Genomic DNA, 6,000 nt, shown 5'->3' with positions numbered 1-6,000 from the left:
CCAACATTGCTCTGTACCTGTTAAGTAAGACCTCAGATCTCCTACTTGTAATATCATTAGTGCCAACATGTACAACCATATCACCTTTCGTTCCCTTAAAAGATGATATCTACTCTACAATGTCATCTACTCTTCACCCTGGTCCTATTTCATCTATCCTTTTTGGACAATATATTTCCTCTTTCCCTGACTATAGAGTCGTTGACAATAATTTACCTCCTGTGGAACCTGCACATTCTGCCTTGGGGTTTGCCACTTTGTTGCCTCATGCACAAGTGTAAGCTTTGGCATTGAGTTAGGCTCTGGAGAGCTTAATGGGTCCACATTTTAATTCCTTCGAGGACACCCACCTTATACTTGAAGTTATCATAAAGAGCTAAAAGAACAGGTGAAAACAGTTCATTAATTTCATAGAATTAAAGCAGCTTAATTTGTTTAATCCATTTCCTTGAATCGGCACTGTTCCTTTAATGTGTCTTCTACAAGTAACAACAAATAAAATATAATTGATTTTAAATAAAGTAGTGTGTATGGCATTCTAGTTCAAGAAAACATACCAGTTATGCTAAACTGTGTAATATGATGTAACAAAAGAGATGCCATTTCACCTACTTTGATTATTTACTACGAACTAAAATGATTCCTTTGCACTAGCTTTTTCATCTAGCAAATTTCCTGTAGTGTGAGGCTTTCAGCCTAAACCCTTTTTAGTACTTTACTATCTCACACCATCTGGCCTCTCTCATATTGTGGGGTTAAACTTCATAACTGGGCTGTCACTCATTGTATCACCTGGGTACCTGCCTACCCACTGATGATAGGCCAACATGCTTCGAAATTGTGCTGTCTGGATGGTGGTATCCACTGAGAATAATAATTAGGCTTCTCTACTGGCAAAGAGTTGCTTATTCAAGATAATGTAATACCAGGCAACTTTTTTGTGAAGGCATTCACAATATGAGATTCAACAAAAATGATGCCATTGCACCTACTTCAGTGACTTACTATGAACTAAAATAATGCTTTGTACAAACTTGTTTGTCTAGTAAATTTCCTATAGTGTCAAGCTTTCACCCTAAACTCTTCTTAAAAATAGATATTAAAATGTTGTGTATGTATTCAAGATGTTCATAACATATCTGAATAAATTCTACCAACTGAGAAATACCCTTCAAGGTATAGGCCTAAATGGATGTCAGATGACCCCAGGGACTCACATCTGGTGAGTATGGGCTTGGCACACTCAGGTTCTGAGCTGGATATGATCATTCTTCTCTTTTTTGGTAATTCTCTCTCTCTCTCTCTCTCTCTCTCCCTCTCTCTCTCTCTCTCTCTCTCTCTCTCTCTCTCTCTCTCTCTCTCTCTCTCTCTCTCTCTCTCAGGGTAACTAAGAAATTTTTTTTTTTTTTTTTGGCTGGTGCAGCAAAAGCCTCAGGCTTCCTTGCACCATATGACTAATAATAATAATAACTCGTGGCAGAAAAGAAAAATCCACGGGATGCACATAAATTATCAGGTGACACAGAAGCCTATTGTAGAAATAAAGTAGTCTGTAATCAAGTCACAAAGGAGGTCAGGCAAGTGAATGTGATTAGACCGGGGTTTGAGCCCGTCACCACCAAATACGGAGGATGCGGAAAGGTCAGGGAATGACCACCGCATATCCCGGAGCAATATGGCCTTAGTTGCTAATGCTCCTAAAAACCAAATAACAACAACAACAGCAAGTGAATGCAGATTATGAGAAAGCTTTGGCAAAGAATGTAAAGAAAAACAGAAAATACTTCTTTACTTATGCAAACACTAGAAGGACAGGGATGAATCAACTTGGTCTGATTGATATCAATGATTCGACTGGATGGTCTTACTCAGGTTGCTGACAAACTAAAAGAGTATTATTGCATTTACATTTGCACATGAGGAATTTTTTAGGGAAGGGGATGCCAAAAGTTTATCAAGCTCTAACAGGAAGTTAAATGATTTTGTAATAACTGAGAGGAAAGTGGAATAGAAATTGTTAAAGTTAAACATACAAAAGGTACCTGGGCTGGATGAGATTTATCCAGTTATATTAAAAGAGGTGGCAAAGAAAGTAAGCAAACTCTTAGTCATAATTATGAGAACTTCCTCAGACTCAGGAGAGGTTCCCACAGATTGGAAAAGTGCAAATGTATCTCCAATTCACAAAAAAGGGTGACACGAGTAATTACAGACTTGTTAGTTTAACTTCTGCTTCAGGGAAAGTGATGGAGTCACTGGTTAAAGAAGCAGAAGTTAAACTAACAAGTCTGTAACTTGGGTTTGTTAAGGGGAACACCTTGCCTCACCAATTTGATTGGATACTGTGATGTGGACACAAAGGAACTGGATGCAAAAAATAATTTTTTCATATCATATATTTGGATTTCACAAAACTTTTGATACTGTTGCACACAGAAGGCTACAGTACAAACTGGAGTAGTGTGGCATTAAGGAAAAGTTGCTGCTATGCATAAAAGAATGGTTGAGTGGGAGAAGACAGAAAGTGGTAATCAATGGACACTGCTCTTCATGGATTACGTTATTGGTGGCCTCCAGGGTTTGGTGTTGGGACCATTTTTGTTTTTTATATTTATCAATGATATTGATGAAGGTATATCAGACCTAATATCAAAGTTTGCAGATGATACAAAGGTTGGCAGTAAATCCAGTAATTAGAATTTTAATTCTAATTAAGCCAGTAATTTATTCTGTATTATTTTCTTCTTTAAGGTTGGCAGTGTTAATGACAGTATGCTACTGCAACAGGATCTAGAAAAGGGATGTGCAGATGTGCTGAGAGGTGGCAACTGAAGTTTAACATTGGAAAATGCAAAGTACTGCATATGGGTAGCAGTACCCCCAAAGTAACGTGCCAACTGTGTAGTACTACACTCCAGAATACATATAGATAATATTAGTAAAATAATAAGAGGAGTTTATCTCAATATAGTGCGTAGAACACTTCCGTATGATACCCTCCAGAAATTAAAACGGAAAAAAACGAAAAAATCGACAACTTACCGGTACAACAACTCCTCTTATCATTTTACTAATATTATTATTAACGTAGAACATATTGAGTAGTACAGCTCTGATTCATACTATCTAATATAGATAATATAGAAATTTTAAGTGGCTTTGCTTAATTTTTTACCATAAGCTGGTTGCAAGGATTATATTTAGTAGTAAGAACAAATACTATTAACAGTGATTGAGGAACATGCATTAGTGAATATACTGGAGTTCACTATGAAGAAATATTTTGGAGCGAGCACTCCCTCTTCCAATATGCATATATTGCATCTCCACATATTTACTTATACCCTTTTATTTGCTTTTCTGCATTCTTTTCTAGACTTTCCTCCATTTTCTTCTTTTATACTTATATTCTTTTTGTCTCTTTTCTTAGTTATATCTTTTGTCTTAAATAAGTCCCTCTGGTCAGGCATTCATTTTTGAATATCACTATATATATATATATATATCAGGCATGTATTCAGGGTGTGCTAGGTGTGTGGTGCACACCCATTGAATCACATTGTCACCGATATTATATTTTTACATTTTTTTATGTTAAAGATTGCCGTAATTGCTGGCTTCATGTTATTCCTAAAATTAAAACCAATATACAATGTTTCATGAAGAAGAGAAGTTTCGGCACATAAACATTAGCATTACCATTAGTTGAGGCATATGATGCAAGAAAGCAAGCTTAGACAGCATCAGCCAAAAAACCAAAAAAAAAAAAATCTTCCCATTTTGCCCATCCGGTAACTTCGAATGTTTGTCTAGTTAGACCTTAAATTTATTTAAAATATCAACTTCCACAACAACAGATGGAAGTCTGTTCCAGCAATCAACTACCCGTTGGCTAAAGGCAAAATTCCACGCATCTATTCTGCAACTGTCTTTCCTCAATTTGAATCTATGCCCCCTCAGGTTCTTAGTCTGAGCTAGCGGAAGAAACCCATCAATATTGAGCCTTCTCAAACCATTTAAGGCCTTATACACCTCAATCAGATCACTTTGCAGGTGCCTAGTCCCCAGATGCTGCAACTTGCAGAACTTTAAGCCTTTGTTTGTAGGTGCACCACTTTATTCCTCTCACCAATCTTGTTGCCCTTCTCTGTACTCGTTCTAGCAATTCTACATCCTTCCTGAAATGAGGCCTCCAGACTTGTATGCAGTATTCAAGGTGTGGCCTGACTGTTGCCTTATACAAAGGGATAATCACCTCCTTGTCTCTGCTAGCAAAATTCCTATATATCATCGACAAAACTCCATGACCTGCTCTTGCTGCCCATCTGCACTGCTCAGAGAACTTCATATCTGACTGCACAATTACCCCCAGGTCTTTTTCATTTTCCACCTCCATGAGTGTAGTACCACACACTAGGTACATTTCTATTGGGTTACTGCTATCCATATGCGGTACTTTGCATTTGTCAATGTTAAACTTCAGTTGACACTTCTCAGCCCATCTTCCTACCTTTTCTAGATCCTGTTGCAGTGCATACTGTCTTTAGTGTCATTAACAACCCTGCCAACCTTTGTATTATCAACTGCAAACTTCGACATTAAGCCTGATATACCTTCATCGATATCAGTGAAGTGAATGTTATTAGTGAAGCATTGAACCCTGGGGTTCAATGCTTCACTAATAACATTAATCCATGTAGAGCAGCTTCCATTTATTACCACTCTCTGCTCTCTCCCACTCAACCATTCCTTTATCCATTGCAGCATCTTGCTCTTAATGCCATACCTCTCCAATTTTTACAGCAGTCTTCCCAGTGCAACAGTATCAAAAGTTTTTCCTGAAATGCAAGTATATAATATCAAAATTATTTTTTGCATTGAGTTCCTTTGTGACTACATTGTAGTATCCAAACAAATTGGTCAGATAAGATTTTCCCTTAACAAACCCATGCTGTGTCTGAACTATTACTGCTGTCTTGTCGAGGTGATCCTGTATCACCTCTTTAACCAGTGACTCCATTATTTTTCCAGGAACAGAAGTTAAACTTAACAGATCTATAATTATTTGTGTCACCCTTTGAACCCCCTTTGTGAATTGGGGATACATTTGCACAACTCCAGTCCATCGGGATCTCCCCTGACTCTGAGGATGTTCTCATAATTATGGCTATGGGTTTGCTAACTTCTCTTGCTGCCTCCTTCAATATAACTGGATATATTCCATCCATCCCAGGTGCGTTTTTTATGTTTAACTTCAACAATTTCTCCTCTACTTTGCTTTCAGTTATTACAAAATCACTTAGCTCCCTGTTAGAGTTTGATAAACTTCCGGCATTCCTTCCCTTCCTTGAATAACTCCTCATGTGTGAATGTAGATGAAAATACTCATTCAGTTTATCAGATTTTTGAGCAGGATCATCAATAGTCAAAGTGGTCCAATCTGATTCATTCAATCCTTAATCTGATTCATCCCTTCTACAGTTTACATAAGTAAAGAACTCTTTTCTGTTTTTCTCTCCATCCTTTACCAAAGTTTTCTCGTAATCTGACTTTGTCTACCTAACCTTCTTTGTGACTCAGACTAGCTTATATCTGCTGTAGGCTTCTGTGTCGTCTGATAATTTATATGCATCCCATGCATTTTTCTTCTCTGCTATGAGCCTCATTAATTTATCTGACTCCATTTAGGCCTGAACCTTGAACAGTATTTCTTTTGTTGGTATGAAAAGCCTAGTAGCCTCCAAGATTAAATCCCTGAAGGCTTCCAATTTAGAATTCACCATTGGTATCATCATCAGTTGATCCCACTGTATAGAATTTAAAAACTGTCTGAGAGCACTGTAGTCACCTTTATGAAAATAAAAACCCTTCCCTTTACCCTTGATGGTAGTTACATCTTTAAGTAAATCCCACATCATTACACTGTGATCACTGTCTCTAGTGGTTCCTTTATCTGCAAATTCTTAACTCATGAATAATCACTGCTGATAATCAGATCAA

The 6,000-nt window shown here is 37.4% G+C and overlaps 1 protein-coding gene across 1 annotated transcript in view; it reads left to right on the top strand.

Annotated features, from left to right (window-relative positions):
* LOC150077584 (uncharacterized) overlaps positions 1–6,000 on the top strand; it is a 246,973-nt gene that overhangs the window by 207,419 nt on the left and 33,554 nt on the right. The window lies entirely within an intron of this gene.

Source organism: Mastigoproctus giganteus, chromosome 12 (genome assembly GCF_048544385.1).
Source record: "Mastigoproctus giganteus isolate SK-2022 chromosome 12, ASM4854438v1, whole genome shotgun sequence".
Classification (NCBI taxonomy): domain Eukaryota; kingdom Metazoa; phylum Arthropoda; class Arachnida; order Uropygi; family Thelyphonidae; genus Mastigoproctus; species Mastigoproctus giganteus.
This window is presented reverse-complemented; position numbering and strand designations above follow the sequence as displayed.